The sequence below is a fragment of the Callithrix jacchus genome, chromosome 1, assembly GCF_049354715.1.
Source record: "Callithrix jacchus isolate 240 chromosome 1, calJac240_pri, whole genome shotgun sequence".
Classification (NCBI taxonomy): Eukaryota; Metazoa; Chordata; class Mammalia; order Primates; family Cebidae; genus Callithrix; species Callithrix jacchus.
In genome coordinates this window covers 88,861,853-88,887,554 of record NC_133502.1, presented here as the reverse complement: position 1 = coordinate 88,887,554, position 25,702 = coordinate 88,861,853, and the positions used below count along the sequence as shown (strand labels likewise).

The 25,702-nt window shown below is 41.7% G+C and overlaps 2 pseudogenes across 2 annotated transcripts in view; both read left to right on the top strand.

Annotated features, from left to right (window-relative positions):
* Positions 1-710: 710 nt before the first annotated feature.
* On the top strand, positions 711-11,216 carry LOC108587754 (macrophage-capping protein pseudogene; annotated as a pseudogene). The gene is made up of 3 exons (XR_013532798.1): positions 711-1,337; positions 7,246-7,338; positions 9,634-11,216. The product of XR_013532798.1 is annotated as a macrophage-capping protein pseudogene (transcript).
* The window catches only part of LOC100405729 (HAUS augmin-like complex subunit 6), a 50,104-nt pseudogene continuing 25,112 nt past the window's right edge, over positions 711-25,702 (top strand). Inside the window, exons 1-9 of the transcript XR_013532825.1 lie at positions 711-1,098; positions 7,246-7,338; positions 11,238-11,316; positions 12,614-12,746; positions 16,759-16,906; positions 19,392-19,457; positions 19,761-19,813; positions 21,921-22,087; positions 24,576-24,767. The product of XR_013532825.1 is annotated as an HAUS augmin-like complex subunit 6 (transcript). The remainder of the gene's footprint in view (positions 1,099-7,245; positions 7,339-11,237; positions 11,317-12,613; positions 12,747-16,758; positions 16,907-19,391; positions 19,458-19,760; positions 19,814-21,920; positions 22,088-24,575; positions 24,768-25,702) is intronic.

Below are 25,702 nucleotides of genomic sequence, written 5' to 3'. Positions count from 1 at the left end.
GTGGATCACCTGGGGTCAGGAGTTTGAGACCAGCCCGGCCAACATGGTGAAACCCCGTTTCTATTAAAAATACAAAAAATTAGCTAGGCGTGGTGGCAGACGCCTGTAATTCAAGCTACTAGGTAGGCTGAGGCATAAGAATCGCTTCAATCAGGGAGGCAGAGGTTGTAGTGAGCCCAGATCGCACCACTGCACTCCAACCTGGACAACAGAGCAAAACTCCGTCTAAAAAAAAAAAAGAAAGAAAGAAAAGACTGCAGGGGGAGTAGAGAGCCAGATTTCATTTAGAGCACGAAAAGGAACATCCAGCATTTGAGGGCACAGATTTTGCTAATGACAGAAATGAGGCTCAGAGATTACGTGACTTGATCAGAGTCACAGTGAGCATAGTTGAGGATGAAACCAGTGCTTTTTCTCGACACCGAGGCACAGTGCTCCATTTATGGTTTTTATGTGACGTAACAACTAGGATGATCCCCACACACCAAGAATCAAAACCCCGAAGGCCCGAGGATCTGGCACGACAGCGGTTACACAAGCGCAGAACAATTCGCTGGGCGCGCAATGCCCTGTGGGTCGTGTAGTTTCTCGGCGGGGCATGACCGGAAAAGAGGAGAAAAGAGCGCATTGCATGGCGGAAGATATAGTCCTCCCGGGAAGTCCCTCCTTCCTCGGAAGCCTGGCGGCGCCGGCGCACACTGCTCTTCCTTAAGGGCGGAAGTCTCCGTCTGTGGCGGTTTCGATGATGCGGTTGTGGCCGCACTACCGTTAGCAGCTCAATTTCCCCGAGGCTCTAAGGCCCTTTGAGGCGAAATGGCTTCGGGCGAAAAAGGAGCAGGCGGTGGCAATGGAAGGGCCGCCGCGGCCTCAGGCTGACCGTAGGGAGGGCAGGCTGACCGTAGGGAGGGATCCTGAGGGCCCTCCAAGAAGCCCGCTTTCTTTCTTTGCCGCCACCGAGCCTACCGCGATAATGAGCTCGGCCTCAGTCACCGCTTTCGAGAAGGAGCATCTCTGGATGTATCTGCAGGCGCTCGGCTTCAAACCAGGCCCGGCGACCATTGCTTGCGGAAAGATCGTGTCGCACACGCACCTCGGAGTGTAAGGAGACCGAGGCCGGTGGGGCGAGGGAGGCTGAGCCGGAGGACGCCGGGGAACTCGCCCTTTTGTAGACCCCGGAGGTTGATTAATCTCAGTTGGTTGAGCGGTTACTTTGTGCCAGGAACTGGCTGCAAAGTTCCTACTCCCAGTTGCTGCCAGTCTTGGGGCAGAGACAGACAGTATATAATGGAAGAGTGCCGGAAGCGCTCTGCTGGGGAGTGCGAAAGTCAGCAGACGGGGTGAGTGCAGAACTGGAGGGGCAGCTTAACTCGGCCTTGGGGGTGGAGGGATGGTCTGTGGAGTAGTCGGAGGGATGGCGCGTGGTAGTGGAAGAGCATGGAAACCATAGTACAAACACCTCTAACATTATAGTTTTTACTTTTTGAATTAGGAAAGTAAGGCGTGCTAGACTTAGCATAAAACAATAGAGAAGGGTATTAAAAACTAATACCCTTTTAATGAAAAGTATGGAATGTAAAAGCCCCTTTACTGCTTTTTCCACTTCTGTTAAGGTTATGGATCCTTCCTAATAACCCACTGAAAAGGACTCTGTTTATATTTCTGTGTTTTATGAACTTTAGCCAGTATCTCTAGTCATTCTTCCTGTAGGCCAAGAGGAATTTGGGATATATACATTGGCTATCTTCTATTCTCCTCAATCTGTTTAACTTTTGTAAATTATATAATTTCAGTTTTTCTAGTAGCTGTTTTTTGTTTGTTTTTGTTTTTGGATACGGAATCTGATTCTGTTGCCCAGGCTGGAGGGCAGTGGCCTGATCTCAGCTCACTGCAACCTCCACCTCCTGGCTTCAAGCAATTCTCCTGCCTCAGCCTCCCGAGTAGCTGGGATTACAGGCCCCTGCCACTGCGCCCAGCTACCCCTGTGTCTTTAGAGTCCTTTTCAAAAAGTGTGTTACTGGGAGGGATCCACCATCAATTTGTTTTTTCTTTCTTTTTTCCTTAAAAAATATGTTATCATTTTAGAGATAGCAGCTAACCATGCTGCCCATACTGGTCTCAAAATTCCTGGGCTCAGGCAATCCTTCTGCTTCAGTCTTCTAAAGTGCTGGGATGTGAGCCACTGTACCCGGCATTTTTTTTTTTTTTTTTTTTTAAGAGAGGTTCTCTCTCGGTCACCAGGCTGGAGTACAGTTGTGTGATCACAGCTCACTGCATACTCCAACTCCTGGGCCCAAGTGGTCCTCCCACTTCAGCCTACTGAGTAGCTGGGACTGCAGGCCATGGCACCATGCCTAGGGTCGGTGTGTTGTCCAGGCTGGTCTTGAGCTCCTGGCCTCAAGTGATCCCCCTGTCTTGGCCACTCCAAGTGCAGGAATTACGGATGTGAGCCACTGAGCCTGGCCTGTTTTCTTTTATTGATGTATAGTAGCTGTACCTATTTTTGGGATATAAAATTTTTGATATTTTGATACACTTAAACAATGTGTAAGAATCAGAGGCTGGGCATGGTGGCTCATGTCTATAATCCCAGCACTTTGGGAGGCCAGGGTGGGCAGATAACCGAAGGTCTGGAGTTTGAGACCAGCCCGACCAACATGAGGAAACTGCATCTCTGTTAAAAATACAAAATTAGCCCAGTGTGGTGACGCATGCCTGTAATCCCAGCTGCTTGGGAGGCTGAAGCAGGAGAATCCTTGAACCTGCAAGGCATCAGTTGGGGTGAGCTGGTATGGTGCCATTGCACTCCAGCTTGGGCAACAAGAGTGAAACTCTGGCTCAAAAAAAAAAAAAAAGAATAAGATCAGGGTAACTGGGATAGCCATTTTCTCAGACATTTATCTTTCCTTTGTGTTGGAAACATTACAGTTCTCTTCTAGCTATTTTAAAATATGCAATAAATTATTGTTAACTATAACTTCATTTTAGCTCTATTGAACACTAGAACTTATTCCTTCTCACTGTATTTTTGTACCCATTAATCAACTTCTCTTCATCCCTCCCTCTCTCTCTTCCTTTCCTAAATTGTCTTAACCACCATTCTACTCTCTACCTCCATGAGGTCCACATTTTTTGCTTTCACATGTGAGAACATGTAATATTTGTCTCTCCATGCCTGACTTATGTCACTTAAGATAATGACCTCCAGTTCCATCCATGTTGATGCAGATGACAGGATTTTCTAATTTTTGTGTGGCTGAATAATGTTCCATTGTGTATATATACTACAGTTTCTTTATCCATTCATCTGTTTTCTCTTTCCCTGTTTTTTTTGAGACGGAGTCTCGCTGTGTCGCCTAGGCTGGAGTGAAGTGTCGTGATCTCAGCTCCCTACAGCCTCCACCTCCTGGGTTCAAGCAATTCTCCTGACTCAGCCTCCTGAGTAGCTGGGATTACAGGTGCCCGCCACCGCGGCTGGCTAGTTTTTGTATTTTTTCTTTTTTTTTTAGAGACAGGAGTCTTGCTATGTTGCCCAGGCTGGAGTGCAGTGGCTATTCACAGGTGCGATCCCACTACTGATCAGCATGGGAGTTTTGACTTGCTGTTTCCGACCTGGGCTGGTTCGCCCCTCCTTAGGTAACCTGGTGGTCCCCCTCTCCAGGAGGTCACCATATTGACGCTGAACTTAATGCGGACACCAGTCAGCGTAGTGCACTACAGCCTAGAATTCCTGGGCTCAAGCAATCCTCCTACCTCAGCCACCTGAGCAGCTGGGACTATAGGCATACACCACCACGCCAGGCTAATTTTTGTATTTTTAGTAGAGACGAGTTTTCACCATGTTGGTCAGGCTGGTCTTGACCTCTTGAGCTCGTGCTCTGCCTACCTCAGCCTCCCAAAGTGCTGGGATTACAGACATGAGCCACTGTACCCTGCCAAAGTTACTTTTAAGATTGCTCAATGCACCTGTAAATCCAGCTACTCAGAAAACTGAGGTGGGAAATTGCTGTTGGCCAGAAGTTTGAGACCAGCCTGGGCAACTTAGTGAGACTATGTCTCTTAAAAAAACAATTAGGCTGGGCATGGTGGTTCACACCTGTTATCCCAGTGCTTTGGGAGGGCAAGGTGGGAGGATTGCTTGAGCCCAGGAGTTTGAGGCTACAGTGAGCTATGATTGTACCACTACATTCCACCCTGGATAACAGGGCGTGATCCTGTCTCTTAAAAATAAAAAAAAACCTGTTGGGAACCAGCCTAACCCTGTATATGGGTGCCCTGAGTCCCAGTGGCCAAGAGGGAGTGAGAAAAGAAATAAGACAAAGACAAGAGTAGAATTTGACAGCATGGGTTCAGGGGGCCAATACACTCTCTTGTAGGGTGAATGGTGAGGGCACTGAGCTTTGGGCTCCACATGTGGCAGGAGAATTGCTTGGACCCAGGAGGCGGAGGTTGCGGTGAGCCGAGATGGAGCCATTGCACTCCAGCCTGGGCAATAAGAGCAAAACTTTGTCTCAAAAAAAAAAAGAAAGAAAGGGTCTTGGGTTTACAGCTTTAGAAATCACATATGAAAGGGTCCTGGGCCAGGCGCAGTGGCTCACGCCTATAATCCCAGCACTTTGGGAGGCTGAGGCAGGTGGATCACGAGGTCAAGAGATTGAGACCATCCTGGTCAACAAGGTGAAATCCCGTCTCTACTAAAAATACAAAAATTAGCTGGGCATGATGGTGCACGCCTGTAGTCCCAGCTACTTGGGAGGCTGAGGCAGGAGAATTGCTCAAACCCAGGAGGCGGAGGTTGCGGTGAGCTGAGATCGTGGCATTGCACTCCACTCTGCAGTCTGGGTAACAACAGCGAAACTCTTGTCTCAAAAAAAAAAAAAAGGGTCCTGGGTTTAAATTACATGTGAAAGGGTTCTGGTCTCCAGATGGAGGAGTGGGCTAGGGGTTTGATCTTGTTCAAGTAAAAACAATGTCTTCTGGAGAGATTCCCCTATACCATGCCTACTATATTACAGGAAGGTGAGTCAAGAGGTGCTGCCAGTTGGCCAGCCTTCTATTGAAATGCAGTGTGGAGGTCAAGGGAGAGGTGATCCCAGATGCCTGGGTCTCCTTCCTCAAACTAAGGTGGCAGTAGGAATAAAAAGAGGTGATTCATTTATTTGTTCATTCAACAAATATTTATTGAACACAGTATTGGACCTGGGTATAGAGTGGTGAACAGAATAGATACAAATTTTCCCTTATAGAATTTAAGTCTAATGAAGGAAGAAATCTTCAACAAAGATCTTATTACAAATTACAATAAGTGTCAAAGAGAAGATAACAAAGTACTTTGAAAAAACAACAGGTTTGAGAGATGGTAAGGAAGTGGGATAGATGGAACTTCATTTGTGTTACTTGAGGAGTAGAGACATTCTAAGGACAAAAGAATTGACAAATGGATAGGCATAGGAACGTATGCAAGAGAATAGTAATCACTCCTGAGTCAGAAATTCACTTGATTTGATTTTTTGAAGTAAATTTGATGCTTTGCCATTTAAGTTAACTCTTGATTCCTTATAGTTGTGTGACATTTCTTTTTTTTTTTTTTTTTTTTCGAGACGGAGTTTCGCTGTTGTTACCCAGACTGGAGTGCAACGGCACGATCTTGGCTCACCGCAACCTCCGCCTTCTGAGTTCAAGCAATTCTCCTGCCTCAGCCTTCCAAGTAGCTGGGACTACAGGCGTGCACCACCATGCCCAGCTAATTTTTGTATTTTTAGTAGAGACGGGGTTTCACCTTGTTGACCAGGATGGTCTCGATCTCTTGACCTCGTGATCCACCCACTTCGGCCTCCCAAAGTGCTGGGATTATAGGTGTGAGCCACCATGCCCGGCAGTGGTGTGACATTTCTTAAAGGCTTTAGTGTTTTTCCGTTTCTGTTTTCACATTGTATTTCTTTTAGGCTTTGTTTTGATTAATTAGGGTAATTGAAATAATAAAAACTAATGCCAGCATTATGTTATAAAGATGGTTCTGGTAGTAAAAATCTAGTAGTGAAGACCCTGAACTCTAGGGTGAGGGGACGTATTTCAAATTAGTTAGTACTTTTCTACTTTCTAGTTAAGCAATTTTGGGCAAATTTCTAACCTCTAAATTTAGGGTTCCTCATCTGTATTATGAAGATAATCAAACCACTATCTATCTAGTGTCATTAGGATTAAGTAAAATAATTTGTGTTAAGGTAGGTGGTATGTGATAGAAGTGAAGATTGGCTAAGTTACTGCCTATAGAAGGCTTAAAGAATGCTTGGCAAATAGGAAATTTTTTTTTTTTGAGACAGAGTTTCTCTGTTGTTACCCAGACTGGAGTGCAATGCACTATCTCAGCTCACCGCAACTTCCGCCTTCTGGGTTCAAGCAATTTTCCTGCCTCAGCCTCCCAAGTAGCTGGGACTACAGGCGCGCACCGCCATGCCCAGCTAATTTTTGTATTTTTAGTAGAGATGGGGTTTCATCTTGTTGACCAGGATGGTCTCGATCTCTTGACCTCGTGATCCACTGGCCTCGGCCTACCAAAGTGCTGGGATTATAGGCCTAGGAAACTTTTTTTTTTTTTTTTTTTGAGATGGAGTTTCGTTTCGCTGTTGTTACCCAGACTGGAGTGCAATGGCATGATCTCGGCTAACCGCAACCGCCGCCTTCTGGGTTCAAGCAATTCTCCTGCCTCAGCCTCCCAAGTAGCCGGGATTATGGGTGCGCACCACCATGCCCAGCTAATTTTTGTATTGTTAGTAGAGATGGGGTTTCACTGTGTTGACCAGGATGGTCTCGATCTCATGACCTCGTGATCTACCCGCCTCGGCCTCCCAAAGTGCTGGGATTATAGGTGTGAGCCACCGCGCCCGGCTGGAAACTCTTAATAAATATTAATTATTTACTGCTATTTAGTAAATGTAGGTTAGTATTATATCATAGGTCATGATTCTATCTCAGATTTTCCTTCCTTTTTCTGTAGAGTGTTTTCCTTAAAGCAAGTTCTGCCAGTCTTCTATTGAATTTTTATTTTCAGAATTAGGAAACAAAAGCTTGTGTGTTTTTAATTGGTTATAACATCTACATGAATATGAAAAATTAATTTGCCTTGTCTTCCTGGAATTAAGACATTAATTTGTGTCAAACTCAGTATGAACTCAGCTTTTGATGATGTTTAGTTTATTAACTATTTTCTTTTTCATTTTCTACTTCTATTTCATTTTTAACTCCTAGGAACATGTTTGACAAGCTGAACCGTGATACCTTTCATATAGTTTCTTATTTTTTGTTTGAAATACTGGACCAGTCTCTCACCAAAGTTTTCAAGTAAGGAAAAATAATTTCATTTTCTTAAATTTCTTTCCAAATTTGAAAATGGACTGCGTTTTAATATAAGCCAGAATTTCAGCTTGGCCTTTGCCCATTGTTTTGAATGAATAGTTCAGAATTCAGATTTGAGTCTTACACATTTAATACTTAATCTTTATAAATCAGAGTGATTTTTTTTCTTTGGTACATATCTTAAAATCATTATTTTATAAGTAACATAGTTTTTTTTTATATACTTCTTAACATTCTTCATGGTCTTAATAATTAAGCAAATTATTCTTGCAAAACAATTAACTTATCAATCTGTATGAACTTGATTTTGCCTTATTTTTTTGTTCAGTACTCTACACCTTATTACTTTGCCTATAGGCAGTGTTGTTTTGTCTGTACGGGTCTCTGTAAATCCTTATTCTTTTTTCAGTGACATATATATTAAATCATCGATTGCTATAGGCAAAAATCATTCTTGTTACATTTACCCTATTGTTATATGCTGTTGAATATTAAATAGTTTAAGAAGGAGATAAACATGTAAAAACCCACTAGTCTCAATTCTCAGTTATTTTGCATGCATGTGATTTGTGTTTCTTTTATCTAAAAAAGTGTTCACATTTATTTTGATATTTATATTGTGCCATCAAGCTTTTATATTGAGAATCAACAAGTAGATCTATTGCTTAGGGTATTTTCATTTTTGATAATCTGTTTTGAATATTTTGCTTTTATTTGAAGTTCTGACTATGCAGAATAGGTGGATCCTTTTTGGAATTGCCTGTTATTAAGGTATAGAGCTTCTGTCCAAAGAAAAATAGATTTTTAGGTTTTTTCCTGATTATCAACATTATGGCTCATTTTAAGTAATTCAGAAAGTATAGAAAAATGTAAAAATTGGCCAGGCGCAGTGGCTCACACCTGTAATCCTAGCACTTTGGGAGGCCGAGGCAGGTGGATCACCTGAGGTCAGGAGTTCGAGACAAGCCTGGCCACCATGGTGAAACCCTGTCTTTTAAAAAAAGAAAAAAAAAAGAAAAATGTGAAAGTTGTTTTTTTTGAGATGGAGTTTCGCTCTTGTTACCCAGGCTGGAGTGCAACGGCACGATCTCAGCTCACCGCAACCTCCGCCTCCTGGGTTCAAGCAATTCTCCTGCCTCAGCCTCCGAGTAGCTGGGACTACAGGCCTGCGCCACCATGCCCAGCTAATTTTTATATTTTTAGTAGAGACGGGGTTTCACCATGTTGACCAGGATGGTCTGTATCTCTTGACCTCATGATCCACCCGCCTCGGCCTACCAAAGTGCTGGGATTATAGGCGTGAGCCACCTCGCCCGGCCAAAAGTTGTTTCTAAACCCATCAACCAGAGTGTATCACTATTGACATTCTAGCTTTTTTAGTCTTTTTGTTCCCTATGTATGCTCAATTTTTTTCTGGGAATACTGAATATAATTATAGAAAAAGTATGAGGCCTCAAATAATTATTTCTCAGAATAAAAATTTTGAAAAAACTGTGAAAGAAAAAAGCAAAAGGTAAATTTTAAACCGTAATATTTTTGACCAAAATTGAAGCAAAACCTCTCTTTTTTTGTGTTTTTCTGTCTTGTTGTTTAGCCACAAAACAGTAACACCCACAGTATGATAAAGATTATCTCTAGGAGTTGTCATCTTTCATGCCAATTCTTTTCTTCTCTTCAAATGTATCTGTTTATGTTTCTCTCTCGCAAATTACTGTTTCTTTCCAGACTTAATTTACTAATTTTTTAATATTATCTTTATGCACTAGTCCAGGGGATCCTTTGAGATTGTTGTGTTTAGCTAATTTTCAGCAATTTTAATAGCTGTTCATTCTTTCATTTAATCCATTTTAGTTATTTGTATGAAATACAACTCAGTCCTATAGATATTTATAAACAAAAAAAAAATTCAGCCAGGTGTGGTGGCTCACGCCTGTAATCCCAGCACTTTGGGAGGCTGTCGTGGCTAGAATACTTGAGGTCAGGAGTTTGAGATCAGGCAGGCCAACAGGGTGAAACTCCATCTCTACTAAAAATACAAAAAATTAGTTAGACATGGTGGTGGGCACCTGTAATCCCAGCTACTCGGGAGGCTGAGGCAGGATAATAACTTGAACCTGAGAGGCAGAAGTTTCAGTGAGCAGATGCACTCGAGCCTGGGAGGCAGTGGGAGACTCCATCTCAAAAAAAAATAATAATTTCTCACAGGTTGGTGTCTCTCTATCTGTTATCTAAGAATGTTAGCTTTAATTCGTTTCGCTTTAATTTTCTTTTTCTTTTAAGACAGGGTCTCAGTCTGTTAACAAGGCTAGAGTGCAGTGGTGCCATCTTCGCTCACTGCAGCCTCCACCTGCTGGGTTCAGGCAATACTCGTGCCTTAGCCTCCCAAGTAGCTGAGGCTAGAGGTGCGTACCACTATGCCTAGCTAATTTTTGTATTTTTAGTAGAGATGGGATTTTTCTGTGTTGTCCAGACTGGTCTCAAGTGATCTCAGGTGAGCCACGGTGCCTGGCCACATGTTAATATTTCTGGTATGGGAAATAAGTTTGAGTTTTAAAAAATTTTCCGAGGGGATCAAGGCCTTGGCAGATCTGAAAACAGCATGTACGCAGCCATTCCCCAGAGTGGCTCTCCATTTTCAGCCTCAGTGCAGGATCCAGGCCTGCATATGTGGAGGGTGGAGAAGCTGAAGCCAGTTCCTGTGGCACAAGAGAACCAGGGTGTCTTCTTCTCCTCGGGGACTTCTACCTACTGCTGTACAGTGGCCCAGAAGAGGTTTCCCATCTGCACCTGTGGATAGGCCAGCAGTCATCCTGGCATGAGCAGGGGTCCTGTGCTGTGCTGGCTGTGTACCTCAACACACTGCTGGAAGAGCGGCCTGTGCAGCACTGTGAGGTGCAGGGCAGTGAGTCCAATCTCTTCATGAGCTACTTCCCACAGGGCCTCAAGTACCAGGAAGGTGGTGTGGAGTCAGCATTTCACAAGACCTCCTCAGGAGCCCCAGCTGCCGTCAAGAAACTCTTCCAGGTGAAGGGGAGAAGAACATCCATGCCACTGAGTGGGCACTGAGCTGGGACAGCTTCAACATGGGGGACTGCTTCATCCTGGACCTGGGCCAGAACATCTTTGCCTGGTGTGGTAGAAAGTCCAACATCCTGGAACGCAACAAGGCGAGGGACCTGGCCCTGGCCATCCGGGACAGTGAGCGATAGGGCAAGGCCCAGGTGGAGATTGTCACTGATGGGGAGGAGCCTGATGAGATGATCCAGGTTCTGGGCCCCAAGCCTTCTCTCAAGGAGGGCAACCCTGAGGAAGACCTCACAGCTGACCAGACAAATGCCCAGGCCACGGGTCTGTATAAGGTCTCTGATGCCACTGGACAGATGAACCTGACCAAGGTGGCTAACTCCAGTCCCTTTGCCCCTGAAGTGCTGATGTCTGATGACTGCTCTGTGCTAAACAATGGGTTCTGTGGCAAGATCTACATCTGGAAGGGACGAAAAGCGAATGAGAAGGAGCAGCAGGCAGCCCTGCAAGTGGCTGAGGGCTTCATCTTGCACATGTGGTATGCCCTCAACACTCAGGTGGAGATTCTGCCCCAGAGCCGTGAGTGAGACACCCATCTTCAAGCAATTTTTCAAGGACTGGAAATGAGGGTGGGCATCTCCTGCTTCATGCTCCCCTACCCACCATGGCCTGCCTGCTTTCTTCTCTGCTGCCTGAGCAGTGCAGAGTTGCCTCCTGCAGATATTCAATAAAGGAGACAAGTGCTTTCCCAGCTCTTTTTCTACAAAAAACAAACTTTGCTGAGATTGGCTTTTTTTTTTTTTTTTTTTTTTTTTGCTATTGTTGTGCATAATCCTAATGCTTTTATTTTTGTTTTCCAGATTTTGTTGGCCCCCATTTGACCAAAAAAGTGATACTGAATTCCGAAAACATTGCTATAAATGGATAAAAAGGATTTCTGTAAGTATTCTTTTTTTAAGAAGATACAGAGTTTAAGAAGTTAAAAACGACTTTAACTCTTAACCTTTTAGAAATCTTTTTAATGCTTTAATGCTAACAGTATAAGCAAGGAAATATTAGTTAGAATAGTCTTCTTTGATGGTTTTTGGTTGGGATTCTATGTATTTCGAAGAAACCAGCTTTGCTGGCCAGGTGCACTGAAAGTAGGTTTTAGAGTTCTTCAGTGTTTAGAGCAGTTTCTGTTTAAAGAAAACTTTTCAACCAACCATGTATTATTATAGTTTGTTTCCCTAGATAGTATCAATGATTGTGTCTGTATTGTTATAGTTGTTTTTTCTGACCAGGTCCACTTAGAGTTTAGAAAAGCTGAAACATTTAACTTGTGGTTTAAATAGAATAATCCTGATCAAATTCATTATTATTATTATTATTATTTCTGAGATGCAGTCTCGTTCTTTCACCCAGGCTAGAGTGCAATGGTACAATCTCGGCTCACTGTAGCCTCCGTCTCCCAGGTTTGAGGGATTCTCCCACCTCAGCCTCCGGAGTAGCTTGGATTACAGCCACATAACACCACACCCAGATAATTTCTGTGTATTTAGTAGAGATGGGGTTTCACCATGTTGGCCAGGCTGGTCTTGAACTCCTGACCTCTAGTGATCCATCTGCTTCGGCCTCCCAAAATGCTGGGATTACAGGCATGAGCCACACCCAGCCCTGATCAAATTCTTTTATTCTTCAAAAATAGTATGATGACTGGCCGGGCGTGGTGGCTCACACCTTAATCCCAGCACTTTGGAAAGCCAAGGCAGGCAGATCACTTGAGGTCAGGAGTTCGAGATCAGCCTTACTAACATGGTGAAACCCTGTCTCTACTAAAAATACAACTTTAGCCAGGCATGCTGGTACATGCCTATATTCCCAGCTACTGAGGAGGAAGGCAGGAGAATCACTTGAACCTGGGAGGCAGAGGTTTTGGTGAGCCAAGATTGAACCATTGCACTCCAGCCTTGGCAGTGAGCAAAACTGCAGCTCAAAAAAAAAAAAAATTATGATGAGAAGACAGTGGGCTGGGGGACTTACCCCCTTGGATTGCTTTACACTCTGCTATAAAGTTGGATATGTCCAAGCCACTGCTATGAAGAGGTACTGGGGAGCCCCATGGCAACCTACAGCGTAGTGCTCATGAAAATGTGGGGCTTCTACTGCAAGATTGTCACACCCTTTAAAAAAAATAGTGTGATGTAAATGTAAGAGCTACTGTTAATATCTTCAAATCATCTTTATTTCTTCATAGGGTGAATGTGGAAGTAGCTTTCCTTAAGTTGTTGGTTCACTATTTCTTTCTCCTGGTGGTCCTAAGTTTATTCATCTGATGTATCATTTTGCAAGATTTGTTGCAATGAAATATATTAAATCCAGTTCTAAAAGTAAGTTCAATTTATAAAAGTTTCTTTTGTTTTGATTCTTAAATTTTTATTCTTTCCAATTTTTAAATAATGAAGACATTTTAGTAAAAGCAAAGTAAGTTACAACATTAATGTACCCCAAGAAGGAAATTGTTAATATTCCACTGGAACTGGACTTTGCAATCTTCTCATAATGAACATAGTTACTATTAATATTATTTTATTATTATTTTTTGAGATGAGTCTCACTCTCTTGCCCAGGCTGGAGTGGCGCCATCTTGGCTCACTGCAACCTCTGCCTCCCGGGTTCAAGTGATTCTCCTGCCTCAGCCTCCTGAGTAGCTGGGAGTATAGGCGCCCGCCACCACGCTCGGCTAATTTTTTTGTATTTTTAGTAGAGACAAGGTTTCATTGTGTTAGCCAGGATGATCTTGGATCTCCTGACCTTGTGATCTGCCCACTTTGGCCTCCCAAAGTGTTGGGATTACAGACGTGAGCCACTGCACCTGGCCATTTTATCATGTTCTAATACAAGGATTGGGAAACATTTTCTTTAAAGAAAATTTTTTTTTAAATACAGGGGTCACACCATATTTCCCAGGCTGGTCTTGAACTCCTGTGATCAGGCAGTCTTCCTGCCTCACCCTCCTAAAGTGCTGCGATTATAGGTGTCAGCCACTGAGCCCAGCAACAATTGATACTTTTATTACTAGTGTATGGATAGTATCTGTTTTCCTAAAGGCTTATAAATAGTATATAATCAGACATTTTTATATATTTATTTTATTTATTTTTTTCTTTGACCCATAACTCCTGAGAACATACCAAGTAAATCATCAGACATTTTTATCTCTTCAGTTTGATAGGTTACAGTGGAATCTCAGTATAGTTTTAATTTATATTTCTCTTATTAGTGAGGTTGAAAATTGTTTCATGTTTAGGAGCAATTTGTAATTTAAAAAAAAAAATTTTTTTTTTTTGTCTGGTTGTGGTGGCTCCATGCCTGTAAGCCTAGCACTTTGTGAGGCCAAGGCAGACAGATCACTTGAGGTGAGGAGTTTGAGACCAGCCTGGCCAACATGATGAAATCCTGTTTCTACTAAAAAATACAAAAATTGCTGGGCGCAGTGGCTCACGCCTGTAATCCCAGCACTTTGGGAGGCTGAGGCAGGCGGATCACCTGAGGTCAGGAGTTCGAGACCAGCCGAACCAATATGGTGAAACCCTGTCTTTAAACATTAAAAAAAAAAAAAATTACCCAGGTATGGTGGCAGGTGCCAGTAATCCCAGCTACTTGGGTGGCTGAGGCATGAGAATTGCTTGAACATGGGAGAGGGAGGTTGCAGTGAGCCGAAATTGTGCCCCTGCACTCCAGCCTGGGTGATAGAGCAGACTTAGCTTCAAAAAAGAAAAAAGAAAAATTATTTTTTTTGTAGATGGGGTGGATCTTTCTATTTTGCCCAGGCTGGTTTTGATTTGAACTCCAGGTCTCAAGTAATCCTTCTGTCTTGGCCTCCTAAAGTGCTGGTATTATAAATGTAATATAAGAATGTTTGCAGTTTTTCTGCTAGTGGATGATCTGCCCAAATTACATGTAATGCAAACTATTTTATATAAAATATGTTCTAGATTTAAACCAATTCCAGTCAACATGTTCAGTCTCTAGATAACTTCTAAATTCAGTAAACTCATTTCCTGTTAAATATTTAGAAATTCTGGTGGTTTCTTTGAGGCAATACTAGGACCTGGATAAGCAACGTTAAATACAGTGTGGATTTTCAGAATACTCATATTTTTAAAATTTTTTATTTTTTTTATTTTTTTATTTTTTATTTTTATTTTTATTTTTTTTCATCACAGAAACACTCTTCATGAGCAGTTGTTTATTCTGGCCTTCACAGCCAAAATTTTTTATTTTTATTTTTATTTTTATTTTTTAACTAGAGATGGGGTTTCATCATGTTGGTCAGGCTGGTCTTGAACTCCTGACCTCAGATGATCCACCCACCTTGGCCTCCCAAAGGGCTGGGATTATGGGCTTGAGCCACCACGCCCGGCCTCAGAATACTCAAATTTTTGTTGTATTGAGCCATGTTAAAGTAGGAGTTACTACATTTATTACAGGTAAAAACCTAACTCTGAAATGTTTACGTGAGTTGTTCTCAGTTCTACTTTGGTTATTAGTAATACAGTGAAGAATTGCTTATGAAATGAACAATGGTTTTACTTGGTTATGTTGTCCTTTCGGTCTTACTACGAGGAAAAGTAAACTGATGGCAGCAAAGGAGATGATGTGATCTCACTTTTTTATATTGACTTTATTCCTTTGTTAAAAGATTCTGTTTGGAAGCAAAGTCGCTCTTACCATAATTTGAGGTATCTATAAATAAATGCAGTATTTATAGATACCTCAAATTACAGTAAGAATTTTTTTAGGTAGATGGACTCTAAAAATTTTTTTTTTTTTTTCTTAGACAGAGTTTCGCTCTTGTTACCCAGGCTGGAGTGCAATGGCGCGATCTCGGCTCACGGCAACTTCCGCCTCCCGGGTTCAGGCAATTCTCCTGCCTCAGCCTCCTGAGTAGCTGGGATTACAGGCATGCGCCACCGTGCCCAGCTAATTTTTTGTATTTTTAGTAGAGACGGGGTTTCACCATATTGACCAGGATGGTCTCGATCTCTTGACCTTGTGATCCACCCACCTCGGCCTCCCAAAGTGCTGGGATTACAGGCTTGAGCCACCACACCCGGCCCTGAAAATTTTTAAGTGTGTAAAATCACTCACCTTGGACTGGGCTCGGTGATTCACACCTGTAATCCCAGCACTTTGGAAGGCCAAGGCGGGCAAATCATGAGGTCAAGAGATGGCTAACATGGTGAATACCCATCTCTACCAAAAATACAAAAATTAGCTGGGTGTGATGGTATGCGCCTGTAGTCTGAGCTACTTGGGAGGCTGAGGCAGGAAAATCGTTTGAACCTGGGAGTAGGAGTTTGCAGTGAGCTCAGATTGCACCACTGCACTCCAGCCTGGGCAACAGAACGAGATTCTGTTTCAAAAAAATAAATAAAATAAAATAACTCACCTTTAGAAATCTTTTATAGTTGCCTACTTTATAAAAAGGTCATTTTGGCTGGGAGTTGTGGCTCACGCCTGTAATCCCAGCACTTTGAGAAGCTGAGGTGGGTGGATCACCTGAGGTCAGGAGTTCGAGACAGCTTAATGAAAGATGGTGAAACCCCATCTTTACTGAAAATACACAAATTAGCTGGGCCTCGTGGTATGCCTGTAGTCCCAGCTACTCGAGAGGCTGAGGCAGGAGAATTGCCTGAACCCAGGAGGCGGAGGTTGCCGTGATGCAGTGAGCCAAGATCGTGCCACTACACTTCAGCCTGGCAACAGAGCAAGACTCCAGGCCAAAAAAGAAAAAGTCATCTTACTTTTCTTCACATTAGTTGTATCAGGCTGGGTGTGGCAACCTGTAATCCCATCACTTTGGGAGGCTGAGACAGGAGGATCCCTTGAGTTTAGGAGTTCAAGACTAGCCTGGGCAACACCTTGAGAATCAGTCTCTACAAAAGATAATAAAAAAGAACTAGATGGGCATGGTGGCATGGGCTTGTAGTCCCAGCTATTTGGGAGGCTGAGGTGAGGATTGCTTGAACTCGGAAGGTTGAAGCTGCAGTGAGCTATGCTTGTGCCACTGCACTCCAGCCTGGGCAAGAGAGCAAGACCCTGTCTCAAGAAAACAACCCAGAAACCAAAACAAAACATTAGTTGTATTGTTATATGTTAGTAGTATACTGGCTTTTGGGGAGTTGTTAGTTACATGATGTTGGTTTCTTAATATTAAAGTTCAACATTTTTGGTATTTATTAGCTTGTAAGTCTGTTTTCCTTTTCTTCTTTAAAAAAGTCAGTCAAATTTAGTCGGAGATTATATACCAACTTGAGTGATACCAATGTTAAATTCTGATAACCTGCTACTATCAGACCAGCCTCTTTTCTATAATCTTATTTGTGTTCCATATAGATTTTTCTCATCGTTTTGCAGAGACATTTAACTTAAAACCACAGGACTTGCACAAATGCATTGCCAGATGCCATTTAGCACGTAGCAGATTTTTACAAATTTTACAAAGAGAAGATTCTGTTACCCAAAAATATCAGGAAAATGCACAGTAAGTAGTATCTTGATAGTTAGAAAATAATTTCTTTCTTTTGAACAGATGTCACCAATATAACCAGTAGAAATAATCCATGCCTACCTCAAAACCCTGGCAGTTATGTTTGCATTTTAAAGTCAGATTACTTCTTTTTTTTTTTTTTTGAGATGGACTTTTGCTTTTGCTGCGCAGGCTGGAATGCAACGTCACGATCTAGGCTCACCACTACTTCCAACTCCCAGGTTTAAGTGATTCTTCTGCCTCAACCTCCTGGGTAGCCAGGATTACAGGCATGTGCCACCATACCCCGCTAATTTTGTATTTTTGGTAGAGATGGGGTTTCTCCACGTTGGTCAGGCTGGTCTCGAACTCCTGACCTCAGGTGATCCACCCATCTTGGCCTCCCAAAGTGCTGAGATATTACAGGTGTGAGCCACGGTGCGTGGTCTCTCTCTCTCTCTCTTTTTTTTTAAGTGAGTGAGCTTATTTGTTTTTCTGTCATTTTTTTTTTTTTTTTCTATCTGGGGTCTGGCTCTGTCACCCAGGCTCCCAGGCTGGAATGCAGTGGCATGATGTCGGCTCACTGCAATCTCTGCTTCTTAGGCTTAAGTCATCCTCCCACCTCAGCCTTCAGAGTAGCTGAGATTACAGGCACAGGCCACCATGCCCAGCTAATTTTGTATTTTTAGTAGAGATGAGGTTTCACCATGTTGTCCAAGCTGATCTCAAACTTCTGAGCTCAAGCAGTCTACCTGTCTCAGCTTCCCAAAGTGCTGGGATCACAGCCATGGGCCACTGTGCCTGGACATAGTCAGATAACTTTGGCATAAAATATTTTAAAACTTCAGGCATACTATAAATACAAGTTTAGAGAAAAGGAAAAGATCACTTTGGTTTATTTATTTGTTTTGAGATGGAGTCTTGCTCTGTTGCAGTGGTGCGATCTTGGCTCACTGCAACCTCCACATTCTGAGTTCAAAGGATTCTCCTGCCTCAGCTTCCCGAGTAGCTGGGTTTACAGGTACCTGCTACCATGCCCGGCTATTTTTTTTTCTATTTATAGTAGCAGTAGGGTTTTGCCATGTTGGCCATGCTGGTCTCGAACTCCTGACCTCAAGTGATCCACCTGCCTTGGCTTCCCAAAGTGCTGGGATTACAGGCATGAGCCATTTGTGCCTGTAGTTTAAAAAGTTAATTTTTCATATGTGCTTTGTAAAATAGGGAAATATATTTTAAAGTTGTAATTGTAGTGTTTATTTTATTTTGTATCCTTTTTATCTTGATATTTTATTTTGTAAATTTTTCCATATTGCCATAGTGTATTGCTTTTTTTTTTTTTTTTGAGACAGAGTCTCATTCTGTTGCCCAGGTTGGAGTGCAGTGGCATGATCTTGGCTCACTGCAACCTCCACCTCCAGGGTTCAAGTGATTTTCCTGCCTCAGCCTCCTGAGTAGCTGGGATTACAGGCACCTGTCACCTTGCCTAGCTAATTTTTGTATTTTTAGTAGAGAAAGGATTTTGCCATGTTGGCCAGGCTGGTCTCAAACTCCTGACCTCAGGTGATCCGCTTGCGGCCTCCCATAGTGCTGGGATTATAGGCATGAACCTGGCCAGTATATTACTTTTAATGTCTATTAATCTGATCAGTGGATATTTCATGAAGTAGATATTGTTTCAGGTGGGTAGTCATAATTTTTTTTAACCACTTAATCTATTTTATATTTAGGTTCATCTATTTAGTATATCTTTTTTTCTTGGAGTTTCTTCTAAATGTCATATTGTTTAAATATTGTTATTACAGAATTAAACAAGACCGACAAGGCTGTTACTCTCAAAGTATGAGTTGTATATAATTTTTTTTTATTAAAACATTTTTTTTAGAGACAGGGTCTTGCTCTGTTTAAGCTACTAGAGTGCAGTGACACGATCATGGCTTACTGCAGCCTTGATCTCCTGGGCTCAAGTGATCTTCTCACCTTAGCTTTTGAGTAGCTGTGCTACCACACCCAGCTAGTTTTTAAATTTTTTTGTAGAGACAGGGTCTTGCTTTATTGCCAGGCTGGTTTCAAACTCCTGGCCTGTAGCAATTTTCCTGCCCCAGCCTCCCAAAATACAGGGATAGGGTAGTTTTGTAGAATGCTTTATTGTCTATTACTAAAGCTATAGAATCCTTTGAAATTAACTGAAATGTTGCCTGACTGTATTAGATATTATTTAAATTTATCCCCTGGGTATGTGAGATGAGGATAAGGGCAGAGTCCTTCTTACTAATCCCCATCATTCTAATTAGAGAAGATACACTAACCTAGGTGTATCTCAGTAGGAGCCTGTATGTTGGATCACTTGTATGATAGTTAAAGAGTGTCTAGAGTCCTTTAGCTTACTGGCGGCTGTACCCAGAGGCCCTGAGCAAAGATAAGCAAAGGGAAAATAGAGAAGTGGGCTATACTAATTAATCGTAATGATATTATAGTTGTCATTTTGTGTGTTTTCTTGCAGATTATCAGTTAAGCATGTATGAAACTTGAGATCTGAATGTGTAGGACTGGAAAACCAAATAAAGAAGTAAGTGACTTTTAGAGCTAGAAGTTGCCTTAGATACTAACTTAGCTCTTGCATTTTACAGGTGAGGAAACAGAGTCCCACAAACATTAATTAAAATAATATATCAATAGTCAGATGATGATAGGATAGAACATAGTTATGACTTCTAGTCTAGTTCTTCTAATAAATTATTATTGGTTTCAGATTAAATTTTATTTTTTGTTGGAGTAGTTGTTGGTGGGTGGGTTGCAGACTAATTAGCTCTTTGGATGTTAAATTACCATGTGATTTTTTTCATATAACTAATTATTTAATTTTTATTAGAGTGGAACCCTATGATGACCACAGTAATATAGAAGAAAAAATTCAAAAGATGAGACAACTTTTGAAAGGAGACATTTAATCTTTTTAAATTCTGTGATATGCAGTGTTTGCTGAATCTGTCGGACTCTTATAGCCAGGTCTGGGGGCGCTTGCCTGTAGTCCCAGCTACTTGGGTGGCTGAGTAATGAGAATCACTTGAACCTGGGAGGCAGAGGTTGCGGTGAGCTGAGATTGTGTTACTGCACTCCAGCCTGGGTGACAGAGCGAGACCCTGTTTCAAAAAAAATAGAAAAAAAGTGAACCAATTAGAGATATTTAATATTGTATTTGTATCATGCAGGAAGAACATGTGTATAATTATCGTATTTCCCTACCTCCCTCCCTCTTTTGTAAATTCGATTAAAGCATAACATATATCCAAAAAATGTGTAAATCATAAGTGTATAGCTTGACAATTTTTTTTTTTTTTTTTTGAGATGGAGTTTTGCTCTTGTTACCCAGGCTGGAGTGCGATGGTGCGATCTCGGCTCACCGCAACCTCTGCCTCCTGGGTTCAGGCAATTCTCCTGCCTCAGCCTCCTGAGTAACTGGGATTACAGGCACGCGCCACCATGCCCAGCTAATTTTTTGTATTTTTAGTAGAGACGCGTTTCACCATGTGGACCAGGATGGTCTCGATCTCTTGACCTCGTGATCCACCCGCCTCGGCCTCCCAAAGTGCTGGGATTACAGGTGTGAGCCACTGCGCCCGGCAGCCTTGACAAATTTTTACAAAGTGAACACGCTCATGCAACCAATATTGTTTAAGGAATAGAATGTTACCAGCACCCTAGAATCCCTGAACTGTTTCCTCCCATAGGGAAACACTGTTCACCCGTTACACTAAAGATTAGTTTTGCCTGTTTTTGAACTTTATATAAATGGGATTATATAGAATATATTCTTTTGTGTCTGATTTAGGATATTTATCCATGCTGTTCTGTTGTTTGTAATTGTAGTGTTTATTCTCATTTCTGTGTAGTGTTCTATTTTATGAATATAGCACCATTGTGCCCTTTTTATTCTAGATGAACCTTGGGGTTGTTTCTACTTTTTGATTATTACAAATAGAGATTCTATGAACATATATATATATATATATATATATATATATATTTTTTTTTTTTTTGTAAGGATCCTGGGCTTAAGGGATCCTCCTGCCTCAGTCTTTTGAGTAGCTGGGATTGTAAGCATGTGCCTCTGTGCCTGCCTAAATGTTCTAATGAATATAGGGTTAGTGTATTCCTAAGATTTTTTGCTTTTAATGAGGCGTAATTTCTCACACTTTAACTTTCCTCAAACTGAGTTACTTAAAATTGAGATGTAGTAGTTTTTTCCTCTTGAAAAATTTTAAAAATTGTTTCTCCCTGAATGATTGTCATTAGCTTGATTACATGTCATATATAGAAAATGCTAATTGTGGCTGGGTGTGGTGGTTCATGCCTGTAATCCCAGCACTTTGGGAGGCCGAGGCAGGAGGATCACCTGTGCTGGGGAGTTTAAGACCAGCCTGACCAACAGGAGAAACCCTATCTCTACTAAAAATACAAAATTAGCTGTGTGTGGTGACGCATGCCTGTAATCCCAGCTACTTGGGAGGCTGAGGCCGGAGAATCGCTTGAACCTGGGAGGCGGAGGTTGTGGCGAGCTGAGATCACGCCATCGCACTCCAGTCTGGGTAACAAGAGCGAAACTCCGTCTCAAAAAAGAAAATGTGAATTGTCTCTTGGTGGTGTAAAGTTTCTTAGATTTGGAGCTGGGTGCAGTGGTACCTGCCTGTAGTCCCAGCTACTTGGGAGACTGATGTGGGAAGGTTGCTTGAGCTTAGGAGTTTGATTCTGGCCTGGGCAATATAGCAACACCCCATCTCTTAAAAAAAAAAAAAAAATTTATTAGATTTGTTTGAAAATTATAGTGAGCTCGATTCTCCTGATACATTCTTTAAAAAGTCTCTTTGGAAGTAATATCAGTTTTTAAAAACTATTAAAATATTATTTAATTTTCTTACTAGAAATCATTCTAGGAAATTTGTTACTAAGAGTGAACATATATTTACAGTTTTAAAATATATGTATAGATTATGTGTGGACTTTAATATTTTCTTTCTGTTTTCAAAGGTTTGATCTTTGTGGTCTTCAGTGAATGAAACGCTCATGTTTTTGGAAAAAGAGAGAGAAATTGTTAGTTCGGTTCTTAGTCTTGTTAACCAATATGCTTTAGATGGAACTAATGTTGCTATTAATATTCCAAGGCTCTTACTTGACAAAATTGAGAAACAAATGTTTCAGGTAAGCATTTGAAAGTAAGGAAGCTTTTGAGAAAACTCCTGCCCTGTTATTATATATTTTCTTGGAATGTTCTGCTTTCAGAATTTATTTCTGTAAGCATATTTAGTAAAACTTTCATAAAGAGAGATACTGTTAAAGGTGTGTATATTTATATGTATTGACTTTTATTAATTGCCCCATACCTGTACAGCACTGCATCATACAGTGTAGAGAGTGTGAGGTTTCCTAGTAGGAAGATGATAATTGCCAAATGTCCTTTTAAAAAGTCTCCATCCCCTGGCTTCTGTTTTATCTTGATGCTGTTAAGTGTTGCTTGTAAAGTCTTCTTCCTTTAGCTTTGTGACCTCAGTGTCTCTGCTTTTCTGTAGTCTTTCAGACTGCTGCTGTTTTTTAACTCTAGTTTCTTTTTCTTTTTTTTTTTTTTTTTTTTTGAGACAGAGTCACTCTGTTGCCCAGGCTGGAGTATGGTGGCATGATCTTGGCTCACTATAACCTCTCCCTCCTTGGTTCAAGTCATTCTCCTGCCTAAGCCTTCCATGTAGCTGGGATTACTGGCCTGTGCCACCATGCCTGGCTAATTTTTGTATTTTAAGTACAGACGGGATTTCACTGTGTTAGCCAGGCAAGTCTCGAACTCATAACCTTGAGTGATCCACCCACCTTAGCCTCCCAAAGTGCTGGGATAACAGGTGTGAATCACTGCGCCTGGTTTGGTTTCTTTTTTTCTATATAACTTTTAAATAATGTTCTCCATGGGTTCTTTTAATGCCCTCTTATTTTTTCCCTCATTATAAATTTATCTGATTTTTCTTACCAATTCAATGACTTCAGTAGTCTCTCCTCATCAACCCAAACTCTATCCAATTATTTCCACTTGCTTATGGAACATTATCTGGATATCTTACCTTTTTGTTTTCTTAGAAAACACAGTTCATCAAGCATCTACTATATGCTGGGGAGATGCAAAGATAAAATATTGTTGTGACTCTCTGAAGAGTAATAGGAATTATATGTTACAGTACAGGGAAAGTAGGAAGTGATGAGGTCTTCAGAGAAAATTACTACCTAACACGGTGGTTTCCTAAGATGGACAGTAAAAAATAAAAAGAAAATAATTACCGTAATTTTTTTTTGCGACAGAGTCTTGCTCTGTCGCCTAGGCTGGAGTGCAGTGTGAGATCTCAGCTCACCGAAATCTCCACCTCCCAGGTTCAAGTGATTCTCAGCCTCCCAAGTAGCTGGGATTATAGGCATGCAGTGCCATGCCTGGCTCATTTTTGTATTTTTAGTAGAGACAGGGTTTCACCATGTTGGCCAGGCTGGTTTCAAACTCCTGACCTCAAATGATCCTCCTGCGTCAGCCTCCCAAAGTGCTGGGATTATGTGAACCACTGCGTCTGGCCCATAGTTTTTGTGTGAAATCTATGATTTAAAAAATACTGGAAATTAGCTGGGCATGGTGCCTCACACCTGTAATCCCAGCACTTAGGGAGGCTGAGGTGGTCAGATCACTTGAGGTCTGGAGTTTGAGACCAGCTTGGCCAACATGGTGAAACCCCATCTATACTAAAATACAAAAATTAACCAGACATGGTGGTATATGTCTATAGTCCCAGCTACTTGGGAGGCTGAGGTGGGAAGATCACTTGAATACTGGAGTTGGAGGTTGCAGTGAGCCAAGATCGAGCCACTACACCCAGCCTGAGTGACAGAATGGGACTCTGTCCCAAAAAGAAAAAAATTGGCAACTAATTTAAATAATTTTAAAATACAGAACTGTGCAAGCTGAAGAAACACATATAAGTACAGACACAGCTTTTAGGGGTCATTGAGTTGTAACTTCTGTTAAAATAGGAATTTATGATCTTTTCACCAAACCTGTTCTTTCTGCTCAATCTTTATTTTTCTTTCCATCTATTAACATTTCTTTCTTTTCTGGGTTTTTTTTTTTTTTTGAGATGGAGTTTCGCTCTTTGTTGCCCAGGCTGGACTGCAATGGTGCCATCTCCGTTCACTGCAGCCTCCACCTCCCAGGTTCAAGCAATTCTTCTGTTTCAGCCTCCCAAGTAGCTGGGATTACAGGCACCGGCCACCATGCCCGGTTAATTTTTGTATTTTTAGTAGAGACCAAGTTTTACTACGTTGGCCAGGCTGGTCTCAAACTCCTGACCTCAGGTGATCCACTCTCTGTGGCCTCCGAAAATGCTGGGCTTATAGGCATGAGCCACTCTGCCTGGCCAACATTTCTTTTATTCTAGTTGTCAACCTTTTACATAACATAAAAATGTAGCAAGGTCTGTTAGTTCTTTCACAGTAGTTTTCATTGGACCAAAATTATTTAAGTCATTTTATGTTGGGGGTATTTGATTTTTTTTTCTCTCTTTTTTAAGGTAAACTTTAATCATAAAAAATCTAAATATATTTATGTAATAGTTTATTATTGTAACAACTTATAGTTCACTACTTTTTTCTCCTCCTGATTTCTTAGTTGCACATAGGAAATGTTTATGAGGCTGGAAAATTAAACCTCTTAACAGTTATTCAGTTATTGAATGAAGTCTTGAAAGTAATGAAATATGAAAGTTGTCAGTCTGACCAAGCAGGATTGACAGTAGACCTTCACTACCTTGAAAAAGAAACCAAATTTCAGAAGGAAAGATTATCAGATCTGAAGCATATGAGGGACACTAGAAAGATCTGTTATTTTACTGTGGGAGGAGTAGGGTGGTTTTCTCAGCAAAGATCTTGTATAACTTTAGTAGCTCTTCAGCTTTGGCATGTAAGCATGAGAATTCTACTAGTACTCAAAGACCTTATATAATTAACTCTTGGAGATACACATGCAGCAGAAAGGAAAAGGAAAATTAATGGAATAAATGCTTTGCTCTGAATGATAATTTTTTATGAAATAATTTTAGCTTTTCTGTAGCTTCCTTTTGTTGGGTCTAATCATTAAACGAGGCTTTAGAAAAGTTTTTTTTTCTTTTGAGGTGAAGTCTTGCTCTGTAGCCCAGGCTGGAGTACAGTGGCGCAATCCTGACTCACTGCAACCTCTGCCTCCTGGATCCCGGTTCAAGCAGTTTTCCTGCCTCAACCTCCTGAGTAGCTTGGATTACAGGCATGTGTCACCATGCCCAGCTAATTTTTGTATTTGCAGTAGAGACAGGGTTTCACCATGTTGGCCAGGCTGGTCTTGAACTCCTGACCTCATGATCCACCCGCCTCGGCCTCCCAAGTGAATACAGGCGTGAGCTACCATGCCTGGCTGAAAAGTTTTTTAATTGAGCAGAAAGAATAGAAAATAGGGGCTGCTTCTATGAATGGATAGAGAGTGGGAGTGACAAAGAGTGGGAGTGAAAGTCCTTCCCTACTCAAGTTTAGAGCTAGGAAAAAATTCTATTTCAAAAATAATGGAGTGGCCAGGTGTGCTGGCTCACACCTCTAATTCCCGCACTTTGGGAGGCCAAGGCTGGTGATCACCTCATGTCGAGAGATCAAGACCAGTCTGGCCAATATGGTGAAACCTCGTCTCTACTAAAAGTACAAAAATTAGCAAGGCATGGTGGTGGGCTCCTGTAATCCCAGCTACTCAGGAGGCTGAGGCAGGAAAATTGC